The sequence below is a fragment of the Monodelphis domestica genome, chromosome 1, assembly GCF_027887165.1.
Source record: "Monodelphis domestica isolate mMonDom1 chromosome 1, mMonDom1.pri, whole genome shotgun sequence".
Lineage (NCBI taxonomy): Eukaryota > Metazoa > Chordata > Mammalia > Didelphimorphia > Didelphidae > Monodelphis > Monodelphis domestica.
Genome location: NC_077227.1, coordinates 448,146,643 through 448,165,240, shown reverse-complemented (window position 1 = coordinate 448,165,240; position 18,598 = coordinate 448,146,643). Strand labels below are relative to the sequence as shown.

Genomic DNA, 18,598 nt, shown 5'->3' with positions numbered 1-18,598 from the left:
CAAGAATATAATTTTCAAAAATATTTTCATAATGATTATATTTAGATTTTGCTGCTTTAGAATTTAAATTTTGGTGGTGGCCAAAAATTGGAAAACGAGGGGACGCCCAACAATTGGGGAATGGCTGAACAAATTGTGGTATATGTTGGTGATGGAATACTATTGTGCTAAAAGGAATAATAAAGTAGAGGAATTCCATGGAGACTGGAACAACCTCCAGGAAGTGATGCAGAGTGAAAGGAGCAGAACCAGGAAAACATTGTACACAGAATCTGATACATTGTGGTACAATAGAAGGTGATGGACTTCTCCATTAGTGGCAATGCAATGTCCCTGAACAATCTGCAGAGATCTAAAAAATACTGTCCACAAGCAGAGGATAAACTGTGGGAGTAAAAACGGATGAAAAGCAACTGTTTGACTACAGGGGTTGAGGGGATATGACCGAGGAGAGACTCTAAATGAACACTCTAATGCAAATACCAACAACAGGGAAATGGGTTTGAGTCAAGAACACATGTGATAACCAGTGGAATCGTGCATCGGCTATGGGAGAGGGAAAGGTGGTGGGAGGCGGGGCAGGGAGGAAAAGAAAATGATCTTTGTTTCCAGTGAATAATGTTTGGAAATGAACAAATAAAATAATGTTTAAAATTAAAAGAAAAAAAAAAGTCAGAAGGTAGAAAGATGGAAGAAATTTCAGAGACCAGAGTTCAAATCCTTCCTTTTTACAGATGAGACAACTGAGGGATGAAGAGAAGTGATTTGTTCAAGGGGAACAGTAGAACCAGGATTTGAATAAATCATCCAATTCTAACCCCCCCCCAAAAAAAAGAATTAAAATTTTGATTTTTCTTATCTATTTTTCTTAACTATGATAGTAGAAAAAGCAATGATCTTAAGATTTAGCTTGACATTTTCAGGTTCTCTGATGCTGAATTAGTCACTTAGGTTTTTTAAAATAGTAATTTGCTCATTTCTAAAATGAGATACTTTCAGTATCTACATCATAAGATTTTTAGCTACCTGAAAGTATATATTTATATACATATGTGTACATGTGAATTTGTGATAGAGGCTGGCACTAAAGAAAAAGTGCCAGGCTGAAGAGTATGTGAAATTGATCACCTCAATGGGGCCCTACTCTAGTGCCAGCCTCTATCACAAATTATTGTTATAATTGAAATAATAGCATTTTGACATTTTTCTAAAATTATTTATCATAAATCTTCTATACACATAGTGCTTTTAACCAACAAACTCAAAGAATCTTTCAGCAGTACAATTTATTCTTTTACATCTTAAGAATTTTATTGAAGTTTGAACTTCATAAAAATGAGTTGGTCAGTCAAATAAATAGTGTAAATATGCCTAACCTACTGTTCCTGTGAGAACTATGATCATTTAATTATTTCTTTGCATTCTGCTTTCTATGCCAGCCACCTTGAATTATATAGAATGTGTATATTATTAAAGTAGATTATTTTTTCCATTACATTCTTGTCAATTTTCTTCTACTTTTAGGTTGTTTAGTTATAAATTATCCTTTTTTAAAAAAAAATCTCAATGGTTTTGGAGAGAATCTCCAACCTATGTACTACATTTCCTGCTTTCTTGGTTATTTGCCTTTTTAATTTATTTTTAGAATATTTAGTCATCCCTTATTCCCTACTCTTATTGCTTCTTTTCATATTCTCTTAATTCTTATTTTTAGTCTGAAAAATCTTGAAGTTTCTTGCCATTGTTGCATTATTGTTTGGGGTGTGCTTTATAGATTTGATTATTATAGCTTTTCCTTTCATTGGGAATTTTCTCCACTAGATCTGAGATACAGTGGAAAGAGATTTGACTCTAGTCAGAAGACCTATGTTCAAATCTGCCTCTGGAATTTATTGCTTATGTGATTACCCTGAACATGTCCCTAAATCTTCCTGTGCTTTAGTTTTCTTATGTGTAAAATGAAAGAGTTGGATTATATGACCTCTGAAGTCTTGTCCAGCTCCAGATCTACAATCTACTTCCTTGTATTCTAATCTATTCTTCATTGGTTACTGAATTTTTCTTCTCTACTTGTCTTAGAGCTATTTTATGTGGTTGAGAGCTGGTCTTATACCCAACCTGGGATCAGATTCTGACTTGCCATATTAGAAACATAAATATTGTGGTTAATCCAATAGAAGATCCTTTATAGAACTTAGATTCTTGTATGCTAAGTTAATTTATTCACATGGTTACAGCATGATTGTCATAAAGTATTTAGCAAATAATAGTACTAATGATGATAGTTGTAATAATAATAAGAATTATTATTATAACATATGCTTACCAATCACTTTAAGCTTTACAAATAATTTTCCCCACATCTATCCTATGTTTTTCCCATTAAAAAGATGATAAAATTGAATTGAAAAGGTTAAAGAGATTTACCTATTGTTCCACAGATACTAGACACCAGAGCTGATATTGGAACCTAATTCTCTTGACTCCAAGTCCAGAAATCCCTTCTATTATACTTGATTTCAAAACATGGCATTATTCCTATTCCCCTAAATATTCCCTGACCCCCACCCAAGAACTGGAGACAAAGAGCCCTTAATCTTGTTTGGAAAGGTGACCATATTTGGCATATTGCTTATAGGTCCACTAATGATGAAGAAAGAGAAATGCATGGTAGATATTTTTCCCTTTATAGCTACAATTTAGGGAAATGGGAGGTTTGAGCTGAGGCAAGCAAGGAATTATGATAGAATGAACTATCTGAAAAGATACTCAGTTTGTGGACAGGGTGATAGTAGAAGGAGCATGAAAATGGGTGAGGGCTAGTGAGGTAGAGAGAAAACATGTAAATAAGAAATTACTCCCACCTACTTTACCATGTGGCATTCTAACAGAGAGTCAGAGAGTGAGGAATGTGAGTAGGCTAAATAAACTTCCAACCTCCAGGCACCAAGTCACCCTATCTGCCAAATTCCCAATCTGATTTAGTTGATTGGGAAAAGGAAGGCTCAGAGCTGCAGACGTGAGCAGTCTTAAGGGACAATGTGCCAATAATGACTGTCATGCTTGTAAATAGTCTGCTCCTAGGAAACAGTATGATCAGTGGAAAAGTCAGAGTAAAGGGTTGGAATTCCTCCTAAGCAGGGAGGAGAAACTCACCATTTTGTGTAAGAGAACAAAGTGGAAATGGGTTAAGTTAGCTCAAAAGAGGCTAAAGTCCCTCCTCCACTAATTGCATTTCAGTATTGAGAAAGAGATGAGATTTTGTGACTCTCTGTTGGCTTCCACCATTAACTGAAAAAGAACTGGAGGGTTTTTTTTTTTTAAATGAAGGCTCTCCTGTAAAGAAAGTAGGAAACAATAGCTGCTGTCACCACTAGCTGATATCTACCTTTGATCAGCCAAATGAATGTTGCAGGCATTTCTTATAGAAAGGAGATTGCTTATCGATCTATATCAAAATATGCATGCTAATCCCAGACAGCAGAGAGTATTTTCAAGTGGAGTTAATAATCTGATTGCTGTCCTGTCTGGAGCAATTCTCTGAACTCGGAGCTCTAATCAGTCTCGGGTCTTGCAGTCAAATGTACTTTGCTGTTTAAATTTGGATTTGTGACATTGATTGAGGAGCCCTTGTAAAGGTGTTGACAAATCAAATTGTTTGTTCCAGTAGTGTTTTGCCAGAGATCAAGTCCAAAGTAATACACAGTGAATTTGTTCATTACTAGTTGGGTGAAAGGAATGATAAAATTCACCTGCATCATTATCACAGACACAAGCCCAATAAAAGATATGTCCTCTCTGAAGAAAATGTAGTTTTGTGGGAGCTTCCTGTAAGTATGCAGGGAAGATTGCTAGATCAGACTCTAAGGATATTAAATATACACAAATATATATGTGTATGTATGTAAATATGTATATATGAAAGATAGTAAATATATATATATATTCAATATTTGAAACACAAACACTTTGGTGATTTGCTTGAAAAAAACAAAGAAATAATGGATTCCAGAAGAGTTTTCAGAAACCAGCCCTTCGTCCGGCATCCAGATGTGTGAGATTCTGGTCCTGTAACAGAAGTAGGAAAAAAAAAGTAGACAGAAGTCAAAAAGCTTATTTACTACTTAAGGGTTTATTCTGACATTTATTCTTAAAACTTTATATGAGATCAGCATACGGTGTACAATACTTATGGGTTGCGTAGGCACTAACATTTGACATCTCTTTTTGGTCTTGAGATTTGTGGACCTTCTCTTATACTCACCATTCACACACACAATCTGTGGGCACACTGGGTTGAAGCAACTTTGATTATTCTGAGGATTTAATGACATTCTCTCAGCTACATGGATTACTTGGTGTGTATCTCAGGAATAAATAAAGCATTAAGGGACCTCACTCTCCCTCCGTATATTTCTTATTACTCAACTAAGTTCTAATCTCTGTGGAGCCTCCTCAAATGAGCAGAACTTGTGCGTATGTTTGTGTTTGTGTATCTGTGTGTGTGTGTGTGTGTTGGGGGGTAGGATTGTGGCCTCATTATCACAAAAGGAATTCTTGTTCTAAACTAAAACGTGACTCAACAGAAGTCACTTGAAACTACAAGAGCATTTTTTGCATCTATTAGAAATTATTATTCAGACAAGAGGGGAAGTAGGGGGAGTAATGAGAGAAAAATATATCAGATGAATTCCATGGAACACTTCCACTTGAAAGAGTTGACTATAATCATTGTCTAACTTGCTTTTATGGGTCATTCTTCATGACAGGAAGCAACCAAGAAATAAACAAGCATTTATTAAGCATTTATGTTTTTAACTTTATGTTAAGCACTTTGCTAGGTACTGAGGTACCATGGTCGGTAGTGAAATTCCTTGGTCATACTGAACAGAAAAGACAGATGTTAATGATTTCAGAATTTTAAAAAACTTGAAGGATTATCTAGTGTATTTTCTCATTTTCTAGATGAAGAAACTGAGACTCAGGGATCATAAATTGCCCAAGATCGCATGGGTAACTAAGCAAAAATATTTAAATCCAGGTCTTCAAAAGACTCCAAATCTAGGAAAGGTTTTACTATATTATATTCATTTATCTTTGTATCTTCTCTAGTACTTGGTATATAGTTGGAAACTATTGTTGAAATGGATTGAATTAGAAGACTACACTCTCTTTACTATAGAAAATTGGTTTTCAAGGGCTTACTCTATTAATGCACATCTTCTTACCCAAGAGAGCCCCCAGCTTCAGCTTTTCTAAGTATTTGGCTAAATGAAATTTCCATTCTTCTTTAATTCTTTCTAGTTTCATACAAACAATTTAAGGTTGAAATCTTGAAGTAAGTGCCAACTTACTTTTGTAGGTTTAATTTCATACTATTCTATACCTCAGCTAAATGGAATGATTCATTGTCTCGATGCTTTACCTTATACTTTCCTTCCTTATGCCTTTTGGAAATAGCTTTCCTTCCATATGGAATGCCCTTACCCCTAATCTCTCTGTTGAAATTCTCCTTCCCATTAAGGCCCAAACCAATTGTCTCTGACTTTATATAGTCTACTCTGATGATTTTTGTTCAATAGTGATGCTTAACTCCAAGATCTTTGATTGAACTTGGGTCAGAGTTTTCTTATAAGCTTAAGGTATATCTTCTTATCTAATCCTAAACTTCTCCTAGACAGGGAGATCCATAAGCAATAAGGACTATGTTTTATTTAGTTTCCCCTTTTATCTACCTCTGTATAGTGGAGTAGCCTGGCTAGTATAGTGCTTCTCCCACAGGATGAATGAATGAATGAAAAAGTATTTATCAGATTAAATGATGGAGATATAAATACAGAAAGGAGATAGTCCATGCCCTCAAGCATCTTACATTCTAACAGCAATCACATGTCCAAGGATTTTAATTGGAACAAAGAGGAGTTGATTGATCTCATTCCAGAAGTAATAGGAATATTGATTGCAAGAGCAATAAAGGGAGTAGTTTGGGTGAGAGAGATATGCATAGAGGAGAAGACTAGAATATGGTCTAGTGAAGACAAATAGTTTGGTTTTACACTGGCCAGAAATAGAGGACTCTTGCCAATCTGGATAATATAGCCCCATGGCAGGAGTTGTCCTGGGGTAGGGTAGATTTGAGCTACCATGGCAACAGCAGCAGGAGAAGCAGCAATAGGATCACACTAAATAACTAAGGAATACTTGTGGAAGTATAAAAGTATAAGGCATGCACAGTTTCAACCCTCAAAAGACTTAAAATCTAGTTAAAAAGATAGGATGTATAATCTATCATATAAGTGGCCAATGATCAATACATATAACAAATGCTATATGAGTTCAAGAAAAGAGAGAGAGTAGGTTACAAATTGGAGAAGGCTTCATGGTGTAGTTGGAACTCAGCCAATCTTGAAAGACATCATAGATTTTGTGGTTTTCTCCCTCTTCCCCCTGTCATATTTTGCATTTCTCTCTTAAATATTTTACTTTTTTATGTCTAACTCAAAGCAACTCTTCTAGATTTTGTATAGAATTCCTTCCCCACCACTCCACCCAAACCCCCAACCCTCTAAGTGACTCTGACATAGCCCACCATCCTACACAGTTCTTTATGTCTATAAGAAATATAAGACACATAACTCTCCCAGAGACCAAATTTCGGAGCTACAGTGACCATCTGTCCCTCCAGAAGGCCTGCTGTTCTCTGAATGTTTGCAAGAAGAGTTTGATAACAAACTCATCTCATATAGAATTGGAAGACAACAAAGCAGCCCTCCTTGGCATTATGACATTTTGATGTTTTCCTAATTTATAACATTACAAATGGTTAAAGCAGATGGGCTTGAATATATTCCCAGATACAAACATGTGGCTTCAGTTGTATACAGTATCAGTTCCTGGGGTTCTGTAAACTCCATAGGAGGTAATTCTGTCTATTTTTTCTCAGTCTGCACACATGGACAAGTTTTAACTATTCACAGAGTTCGAGAGGCATACAGGACAGGCCCTATGCATAAGCAGTTTAGGAAGCCACCAAGGCAATGTGATTTGCAAACCAATAATGAATTACAACCAGTTGCAAAATTGGTTCAAAATAAATTAATGAATGAGAAAATAATTTATTGAGCACTTATTATATGTTGCTCACTTGAGGTAAATATTAGTATTAGGAGGAAGTTATTAGTCCAATGCCCTCATTTTGTAGATGAGGTAGCTAAAACCCAGAGAGAAGTGACTTGTTCAAGGACACAGAGTTAATAAGTGGCAGGGATGGAATTAGATCTTAGGTCTTTAGATCCCCAAGTCCAGGGATCTTTCCACAACACCAAACTTAATCCCCTGCTGAGCTGTCAATATGAAAGTTACTAATGGATTAAACCAAAGAGAGAGGACACTCTCTTTACAGGGAACCCATTAAAATACATGTGTTATGCTATCCACCTCCTGAGAAAGAAGGGATGGACTCAAGATGCATCCTAAGACATACATTTTTGGTCAAAGTCAATGTGGGAGTTTGTTTTGCTTGACACTGAGTATTTGTAACAAAGGCTTTGTTCTATTCCCCCCTTTTTCTTTTTTTACCAGTTGGGGTTGGCGTGAGAGAGATGGGGGATGAATGAGAGAAATGAAGGAAAGAAGGAAGGAAGGAAGGAAGGAAGGAAGGAAGGAAGGAAGGAAGGAAGGAAGGAAGGAAGGAAGGAAGGAAGGAAGGAAGGAAGGAAGGAAGGAAGGAAGGAAATGTCAGGCTCTGTGCTAAGCATTTTTTACAAACATTATGTCTAACCATAAGTAAATCAGGGGAACATAGAATCGTTTACCTGGCAGATCTATGAAGATGGGAAGAATTTATGACCAAACAGGAAACAAAGAACATTATAAGATATAAAATGAGTCATTTTGATTCTATTAAATTAAAAGGCTTTTGTACAAACAAAACCAATGTAATTAAAATTAGAAAGGAAACAACTGGAGAAAATTATAACAAATTTCTCTGACAAAGGTCTAATTTCTCAAATTTATAGAGAACGAAGTCAAATGTATAAGAATAAAAGCCATTCCCCAGTTGGCAAATTTGAACAAACAATTTTCAGATAAAGAAGTAAAAAATCAAAGCTATAAATAATCATATGAAAAAGTGTTCTAAATCACTCTTGGGTACAGAAATGCAAATTAAAAAAAACTTTTTTAAATTTATTTTTAAGTTGAAAAATTGCATTTAATTAATTGCTTTAGAATATTTTACATGATTACATGATTCATGTTCTTTCCCACTCTTCCTCTCATCCCCCTCCCATAGCCAACAAGCAGTTCCACTGTGTTTTACATGTGTCATTGATCAAGACCTACTTTCATATTATTAATATTTGCATTAGCATGATTGTTTAGAGTCTATCTCTGGATGTAGATAGCATTCTTTCTCATGGGTCCCTCAGAAATGTTTTGGATCATTACAATACTGCTAATAGAGAAGTCCATTACATTCAATTGTGCCACAGTGTATCCATCCCTGTGTATAAGGTTCTTCTGGTTCTGCTCCTTTAATTCTGCATCAATTCCTGGAAGTTGTTTCAATTCATATGAAATTCCTCCAGTTCATTATTTCTTTGAGCACAATAGTATTCCATCACCAACATATACCACAATTTGTTTAGCCATTCCCCAATTGGAGGGCATCCCCTCGTTTTCCAATTTTCTGCTACCACAAAGAGCACAGCTATGAATATTCTTGTTCAGGTCTTTTTCCTTATTGTCTCTTTGGGGTACAAACCCAGCAGTGATATTGCTGTATCAAAGAGCAGACAGTCTTTTAGCCCTCTTAAGGCATAGTTCCAAATCACCTTCCAGAATGGTTGGATTAGTTCACAACTCCACCAGCAATTTTACCATGTCCCCTCCAACATTTATTACTTTCCTTTGCTATCATGTTAGCCAAACTGTAAGACGTGAGGTGATACCTCAAAGTTGTTTTGACTTGCATCTCTCTGATTGTAAGAGATTTAGAACACTTTTTATGTGTTTTTAATAGTTTTGATTTCTTTATCTGGAAAATGCCTATTCATGTCCCTTGCCCATTTATCAAGTGGGTAAGGGCTTGATTTTTTTTTTGTACAATTGATTTAGGTTCATATAAATTTAAGTAATTAGACCTTTGTCTGAGGTTTTTGTTATAAAATTTTTTCCCAATTTTTTGCTTCTCTTCTAATTTTGGTTGCATTCATTTTGTTTGTATAAAACCTTTTTAATTTAATGTAATAAAGATTATTTTCCATTTCTAATATTTTTCTAACTCTTACTTGGTCTTAAAAATCTTTCTTTTCCCAAAGATCTGACAGGTATACTATTCTGTGTTCACCTAGTTTACTTAAAGTTTCCTTCTTTATTTTCAAGTCATTCACCCAGTCTGAATTTATCTTGGTGTAGTGTATGAGGTGTTGATCTAAACCTAATCTCTTCCATACTGTTTTCCAATTTTTCCCAGCAGTTTTGGTCAAATAGTGGATTTTTGCCCCAAAATCAGGGATCTTTGGGTTTATCATATATTGTCTTGCTAAGGTCATTTACCCTAAATCTATTCCACTGATCATCCCTTATGTCTCTTAATCAGTACCATATTGCCTTGATGACCACTGCTTTATAGTACAGTTTAAGATTTGGCACTGCTAGGCCCCCATCCTTCACTTTTTGTTTCATCATTTCCCTTGATATTCTTGATCTTTTATTCTTTCAAATGAACTTCATTATAGTTTTTTTTTTCTAATTCAGTAAAAAAGTTTCTTGGTAGTTTGACAGGTATGTCACTAAATAAGTAAACTAATTTGGGTAATATTGTCATTTTTATTATGTTAGCTTATCCTACCCATGAACAATTAATGTTTTTCCAATTGTGTAGATCTAGTTTTAATTGTGTGGACAGTGTTTTGTAGATGTGTTCATATAATTCCTGAGTTTTTCTTGTCAGAGAGATACCTAAATATTTTATATTGTCTAGGGTGATTTTAAATGGAATTTCTCTTTCTAACTCTTGCTGTTGGGATGTGTTAGAAATATATAGAAATGCTAATGATTTATGTGGGTTTATTTTGTACCCTGCAACTTTGCTAAAGTTGTTGATTATTTTGACTAGCTTTTTAGTTATTCTCTAGGATTCTTTAAGTAGACCATCATGTTGGCTGCAAAGAGTGATAGCTTGGTCTCCTCATTGCCTATTTTAATACCTACAATTTTTTATTTTTCTTCTTTAATTGCTACTGGTAGTGCTTCTAGTACCATGTTAAATAATAAAGATGATAATGGGATTTTTGTTTCACTCCTGATCTTATTGGGAAAGCTTCTAATTTATTCCCATTGCAGATGATGCTTGCTGATGGTTTTAAACATATACTGTTTACTATTTTTAGGAAAGACCATTCTATTCCTCTACTTTCTAGTGTTTTTAATAGGAATGATTGTTGTATTTTGTCAAAGGCTTTTTCTGAATCTATTGAGATAATCATGTGATTTTTGTTGGTTTGCTTGTTGATATGGTAAATTATGTGGATGACTTTCCTAATATTGAACCATACTTGCATTCCTGTCATAAAACTCAGCTGATCATAATGAATCACCCTCATGATCACTTGCTGAGGTCTTTTTGCTAGTATTCTATTATGATTTTTAAAATTATTCTGTAATTTTCTTTCTGTTTTTGATCTGACTAGCTTTAGAATTCGTAGCATATTTGTATCATGAAAGGAATTTTGTAGAACTTCTTTCCTTATTATGTCAAATAGTTTGTATAATATTGGGATTAGTTGTTCTTTGAATGTTTGATAGAATTCACTTGTGAATCCATCAGGCCCTGGTGATTTTCTTTTCTCAGAGAATTCTCTGATGACTTGTTCAATTTATTTTTCTGATATTGACTTATTTAAGTATTCTATTTTTTTCTGTTAATCTAGGCAATTTGTATTTTTGTACATATTCATCCATAGCACCTAGACTGTCATATTTATTGCCATATAATTGGGCAATATAGTTTTTAATGATTGCTTCGATATCCTCTTCATTAGAGGGGAGGTCTCCCTTTTCATCTTTGACACTTTTAATTTGGTCTTCTTTTGCTTTTTTTTATTAGATTAACCATTACTTTATTTTATTTGTTTTTTTCCAAAGTGCCAGCTTCTAGTCTTATTTATTAATTTAATAGTTATTTCACTTTTAATTTTAATTTTATTAATTTTCCTTTAATTTTTAGTATTTCTAGTTTAGGGTTTATCTGGGAATTTTTAATTTGTTCTCTTTCTTGTTTTTTAATTTGCAAGCCCAATTCATTGATCTTTGCCCTCCCTAATTTGTTAATATATGCACTCAAGGATATAAATTTTACCCTGAGTACTGCTTTGGCTACATCCCATAGATTCTGACATGATGTCTCATCATTGTCATTCTCTTCAGTGCAATTATTAATTGTTTAATTATGATTATTAATTATGATTTGTTCTTTAACTAACCAATTTTGTAGAATCATATCATTTAATTTCCATTTAATTTTTGATTTGGCTCTCCACGTACCCTTAATAATTATTATTTTTATTGCATTATGATCTAAAAGACCCATTTATTATTTCTGCTCTTTTGGGCTTATTTGCCATGTTTTTATGCCCTAGTACATGGTCTGTCTTTGTGAATGTACCATGTGCTACTGAGAAGAAAGTAAATTCTTTTTTATCCATATTCAGTTTTTTGGGGATATCTATTAACTCTAATTTTTCTGAGATTTCATTCACATCTTTTACCTCTTTCTTGTTCATTTTTTGATTTATCTAGATCCAATAGAGTTAGGTTCAGTTCTCCCACTAATATAATTTTACTATCTATTTCCCCTTTAAGTTCCAATAGTTTCTCCTTAAAAAATTTGAATGCTAAACCATTTGATGCATACATGTTGAGTACCGATATTTCCTCATTGTCTATACTGCCATTTTTTAGGATGTAATTACTTACCCTATCTGTTTTAATTGGATCTATATTTTACTTTGGCTTTTTCAGATATCATGATTGAGACTCCTGCCTTCTTTTTCTCGGTTGATGCCCAATTGATTTTGCTCCAGACTTTTACCTTTAACCTATGTGTGTCTTCCTGCCTCATGTGTATTTCTTATAGACAATAGATGGTGGGATTTTGGTTTCTAATCCACTCTATTTGCTTCCTTTATGTGGGTGGTTCATCCCATTCACATTCAGAGTTATTATTACCACCTGTGTATTCCTCATCATTTTTATTTCTTCTCTTAGTCCTGCCCTTTCTTCTTTCCCTATTTCCTTATATACCAGAGTTTTGCTTTTAATCAGTGCCCCTAATCCCCATCCTTATTTAACTTTCATTTCCACCCCTCCCTTCTTATTCCCCTCTTATTTTTCTTCATGGTATACTAAATTTCCTTCCCCCTCTCTTTCCCTCCCTTGTGGTACTCCCAGTGCCCCATTGGCTCTTGCCTCTCAACTTTCCTTTAGGGTATGATAGATTTTGATACCCCAATGTATCTAGATGCTCTTCCCTCTTAGAATTTATTTCACTGAGAGTAAGGTTTAAGTATTACCTATTAGCACTCTCTTCTTTTCCTTCTAATACTATTCTTCCCCTCCCCCTCCCATGTGCCTCTTTATATGGCATACATTATCCTATTTTTCTTATTCCTTCCAGTTCCTCTTGATGTCAGCTTCTATACCCCCTTTTCCTTTCTTGTATATCAACTTAAACCATTTAGTATCCCAATCTTTACCTATGAAAAATTCTTCTAACTACTATAATAATAAATATAATTTTGATAATTACAAATAACATTTTCCATATAGGAATATAAACAATTTAATCTTATTGAAGCCCTTAAAAAAATAGAAAAAAAACTTCTCTCTTCCTTCTTTACCTTTTCATGTTTCTTTTGATATTTCTATTTGGACATCAAATTTTCCATTTAGCTCTGGTCTTTCCTTTACAAATACTTGGAACTCTTCTATTTTGTTAAATTCCCATTCTTTCCCCTGGAAGTATATAGTCAATTTTGATGGGTAGGTGATCTTTGGTTGTAGACCCAATTCTCTTACCTTTCTGAATATCATATTCCAAGCCTTGAAGTCCTGTACTATGGAGGCTGACAGATGTTGTATAATCCTGATTAGTGCTCCATTATATCTGAATTGTCTCTTTCTGGCTTCTTGTAATATTTTCTCTTTAGCTGGGAAGCTCTTGAATTTGACAATTACATTTCTGGGGGTTGTCTTTTGAGGATTTAATGCAGAGGGTGATCTATGCATTCTTTCAAGGTCTATTTTGTGCTTTTGTCATGACAATTTTCTTGGATAATTTCTTGTAGTATGATATCAATGTTTCTGTTTATTTCTAGGTTTTCACGTAGACCTATGATTCTCAAACTGTATCTTCTAGACCAATTTTCTAGGTCAGTTGTTTTTTCAATGAGCTATTTCATGTTTACTTATATTTTTTTCATTCTTTTGACTTTGCTTCATTAATTCTTGCTGTCTTGTGAGATCATTGGCTTCTACATGCCCAAATCTGGCCTTTAAAGACTAGTTTTAAGCTATGATCTTTTGATTTTGATTTTCATTTTGGTCTATCCTGCTTTTCAATGCTTTCAGCTGTTCAATTCTGGTCTCCAATTTGCTTATCATTTCAATTGATTTCTAGGCTTCTTTTTCTAACTGGGAGTTTCTGTACTTTAAACTGTTATGTTCTTTTTGAACTATTTCCCACTTTTCTTGCCAAGTTTCTCCTACCTTTATAATTTGGTTCAAAATCTCAAATCTGAGCTCCTCGTGACCTTGTGACCAATTTCAATTTTGGGGGGGGAAGGTTTTGAATGCGTTTACTTGTTTGTCATGTTTGTCATCTTTTGTTGTCTCCTCTGTGGTCTGGAATTTTATGCATAAAAATTATCAAGGGTCAAGTCTTTTTTCTTGGGTTTTTTTTTTTTAGTTGTGGATTGTAGTTCTTGGTTGTTGTTGGCCATTGCTTTTTTCTTTCCTGGTCAGAAGTCTGAGTGAAGAAGGTGGGTGATCTTTGTATTTAGCTCCAGAGAAGTTTTTGCCCTGTGGCTATTTTTTGTGTCTTTTCATTGTCTGCTGTGTGCTGCCCCTTTCTGGCCAATATCTGCACTCAATCTCTGTTTTCCTCAGCCTCCTGGGATCCCAAGTCTTGCTGCTCTTAGGGGTAAGTCTGTTGTGTCCTCAGCCAGCCCCAGAGAGCCTAGTGATTGCCCTGCAGAAGTCTGGGTGAGAAGGGTAGGAAAGTCTCTATATTAAGCTCCAGAGAGGTTTTTTTCCCTGAGGCTATTTTTCAAGTTTCCACAGTGTCTGCTGTGAGAAGCCCCTCTCTGACCAATCTCTATGCCCAATCTCCAAGTTTTTTCAGCCTCTTGTGGTCCTAAGTCTCACTACTCTCAGAGGTATGTCTGTGGTGTCTTCAGCTAGCCCCTCCCTACCACCAAGAACCCAGAGGTTGCCCTATGTTTGCTTTGACTCTGGCACCTTAGGTGGAGTGGGGAGGGATAATGAGCTTGCACTTTGGTGGGAGTAATTTTGCCTCCTTTTAGCATGAAAATGCCCAAACTGTCTATCTTCAGTGTTGTACCCTATGGTGGAACCCCTGTGCTCATCTGATCTTAGTTATTGTCCTTCTGAAGCACTTTATAGTAAAGAGGAGAGGAAGAGCCTTGATTCTACTCTGGGGTCATCTTAACCTGGAAGTCACTGTGCTGACTGTTCATCAGTCTCTGGAATCTTAGAGAGAGGTCTCAAGCCTAAAGGGAGTGCCTTGCTGCCACAGCTGTGCCAGGCTCAGTGTTCTGACCACACCTGGCAGGGAGGCAGTTAGAGGAGAGGAGGGAAGGGGAGGGCAGCCTGGTCCCAGCTACCACTCTCCATCTTGGGCCTCCACTTCTTCAGGTTTTGGCCTCAAGGCACATCCAGCTCACCAGATCAGCTACACCCACAAATTTAAAAAATTCTGAGCCACCACCTCACACCAATCCAAATTGACCAATATATAGTAGAGGAAAGTGATAAATGTTGAAGGGGATGTGGTAAAATTGGGACACTCAAAAATTATTAATGGAATTGTAAATTGATCCAACCATTCAAGAAGGCAATTTGGAAGTATGTCCAAAGGGCATAAATTGAGCATACTCTGTGATCTGGTAATGCTATTACTAGGTCTGTATCCCAAAGAAAATTTTTTTAAAGGGGGAAAGGACCTACTTGTATAAAAACATTTATAGAAGTCCTTTTTATGGCATCAAAGAATTGGAAATTGAGATGTCTTTCAGTTGGGAAATGGCTGAGCAAATTATAGAATATGATGGTGATGGAATATTGTTATGCTGTAAAAAATGATGAACAAGATGCTTTCAGAAAGAATTAGAAAGACCTACCTGAACTGATGCAGAGCAAAATAAGCAAAAGTGAAAGAACATTGTATGCAATAACAGCAATACTTTATTATGATAAACTGTAAAAGACTTAGCTAACTCTCAACAGTACAACTATCTAGGACAATTCTGAAGGACTTATGACAATGAATGCTATTCACCTCCAGAGAAAGACCTATTGGAATTGGATGCAGATCAAAACATACTATCTTCTAAATTAATTTATTTATGGTTTTATTTTGGGGTTTGTGTTTTATGTGAGTATTCTCTTACAAAAATAACCAATATGGAAGTATGTTTTGCATGATAACATATGTATGATCATGATCAAATTACTTATCATCTTGGAGGGGGAAAAGGGTGGAAAGTAGAAAATTTGAATCTTATTATTTTGGGGAAATGTATGTGGGAAATTGTTACTGCATATAATTGGAGAAATAAAATATCTTTGAATAAAAACATTTAAAAAAACTAATATATATCTAATTTGTAAAGGGTGAATACTATGGTTGAGACTGAAAAAATCTAAATTTAAATGGTCGCCAAGGGAAATCCCAAATAATAAAATACCCAAGTCAGCTGCTAAATTTTTATGGTGATTTAATTACAACAGGAGAAAGAAAATATTAGAGGGAGAGAGAGAGAGAGAGAGAGAAGGAAAGAGGGAGTGAAGGAAATAGGGAGAGAAGGAAAGGAGTTTAACTCAGAACCAAGCTGGCTCAGGCTGAGCCAAAGAGGGCATTAAGGACTTGGAAAGCCAAGGCAGAGAAAGGGGTCAGTCCTTATCACTCATGTGACTGGTCTGAAGGAAAGCTGCCTGCGGGGCTCCTCCAAGCTCAAGCTCCAGGATCAAACTGTACTCTAGCCCTCTCCACAGTAAGTTACGAGAACTCCAGAGGCTGTTCTCTACCTCACTTCCTGTGTCTCACATGTGCCAATGGTGGCTCAAGCTTGACTTAGGACCACCCAGAGGTTTGTCCTTTTTTTGCACATGCCTGTTGAAGGCCATCTCCTCAGATAATTAAACCTTGAGTTTAATGCAGACTTTCCTAATCTTGTTAAACTATGAAGGGAGGAGAAATGTAGTTTCGAAGACCTGATTCTGCTATTCCAAGTATCTCTATTGTTATTGATCAGAAAATAGCTAAATCAGATCTTCTAAAGAATGGTCTGATTAGGATGGAATAGTTTTTGAAATTCACAAATTCAATTCTTACAATAACCCTATGAGGTATATACTATAATTATTATCAGTTTTGGGGAGTTGAGGAAAATGAAACAAACAGAGGCTGTGTCTTGACAAGGATCATACAATTGTAAATATCTGAGACTAGATTTTAACTTAGGTCTTCCTGACAGAAAATGGAGAAGGAAAGGAAAAGAAAAAAAAAGGAAGAAAGTTAGAAAGGAGGAAAATTTTTTAAAAAAGAAAATGAAAAAAGTAATTAAGACTTTTTTTTTCCAGTAAAGAGAACCAAAAGAAGACCAGAAAGAAGCTGAGGCATATAGGTCCATTTTGATAGCTATTGGTTGAACTTTTAATATACTTAAGAAAGGAGAGCTATATTGAATAGAGATCTGAAATTCCAAACACAATCTTCTAATTCTGTTGTAATATGTATCAATGAATGCTCATGTATTTATTGTTTAATTACAGGGGAGAAGTAAAATGTAAAAAAAAAATTAAAATGTGTGTTTCCTTTCAATCATATCCTTTTCATGTATTTCTAGATTAAATTATTAATTTATATTCCAAAATGGAAAGGAAGAACTTCACTAGGGCTTCAGAATACCAGCTGTAAGATAAGTATGGGATTAGTTCTTTAATTCATGCAATTTCATTTAGTCTATTTATTGATCCTCACCTCCCCTGTATGACCAGAATTTTAAGATTTCTTGGTTATGCAGTTGGTACTTAATAAGTGCTTGTCAAATTGTAATCTTGACCTGGTTTTTTAAATTAACCCTTATTTTACATCTTGGAATCAGTAGTATGTATTGGTACAAAGGCATAAGAGTGAAAAGGGTTAAGCAGTGGGGGTTAAAGGACTTGCCCAGGGTTACCCATCTAGGAAATGTTTGAGGCTGGATTTGAACCCAGTCTCTAGATTTAGCTCTCAATCCACTGAGCCACCTAGTTGCCTCTTCTTTTGATTCCTAATCCTATTTTTGGTGAAAAATAATTAAAAATATTTGTGAAAATGTATGCTTTTGAAGGAAATCCTTTGTGATAGGGCCATTATCTACAAAATTTTCTCACTTCCTCCTCCCACCTAACTCTACCTCTCCCATATGTTAGATAGAATAATTTTCACTAAAAAGTTACAAAGTCAAGATTGGATTGACCAAGAAGCCCACAATCAAATTGACTCTTCCATGAACCAGATTCCTGGTAGCCTTTGATTTTGTTGATTTGGTCATATAATGTCAATAAAAAGTGGAACTCACAAGGGATCTGTGCTTATTCCTGCCTTGCTGACCAGACCCATTTATTTCCCTATGCAGAAAAGGCCAGGTCTACTGATGCTAAATGCTACACTCTTTTAAATAGTCTTACTTGTTCAATAAGCAATGAATCCTTCATCTCATCCTAACATCAAAACCTAAGTTAACAGTGTGCTGGTGTCAAGTTTGCCCCTAAGAAACCTCACATCTTTAGACATTTGAGTATATGTTTATTGTTTTCTAATTTATTAAATGCTACACTTGGATTTTTATTCCCCCCCCCCCCTGACTTTTAGAGGACATTTTCTTCTCCTTTTGTTATGGGTATTTCTTTTGAAGGATATATGAATATGTTTGCAAGTCTGTTTGTGTATTTCTTTTTTTTCAAACTAGACTTACTATTCTGTGGTATTTGAATATCTCATTGGGAAAACTTCCTTCATCAAAACAAAGCAATAAGCACTCTATAACTTGTAGTCTTAGAGAATTGCCAAGAGGCATTGAGAGGATAAAAGGATTAGCCTCACAAAGGAAAAAAAAGAGAGAGAGAGAGAGAGAGAGAGAGAGAGAGAGAGAGAGAGAGAGAGAGAGAGAGAGAGAGAGAGAGAGAGAGAGAGAGAGAGAGAGAGAGAGAGAAGTATCTGGGTCAGAACCCTGAAAGCAGGACTTGAAACCAAGACTTCCTGACTCAAAATTGTCTTTCAACACTATATGACATACTGCCTCCTATTTAA

General features: G+C 35.3%; 1 long non-coding RNA gene across 1 annotated transcript in view; it reads right to left on the bottom strand.

Annotated features, from left to right (window-relative positions):
* Nucleotides 1-1,375: 1,375 nt before the first annotated feature.
* LOC103103497 (uncharacterized) overlaps nucleotides 1,376-18,598 on the bottom strand; it is a 59,679-nt gene continuing 42,456 nt past the window's right edge. The window contains exon 3 of the long non-coding RNA XR_008915302.1: nucleotides 1,376-4,068. This is a non-coding gene — a long non-coding RNA (uncharacterized LOC103103497). The remainder of the gene's footprint in view (nucleotides 4,069-18,598) is intronic.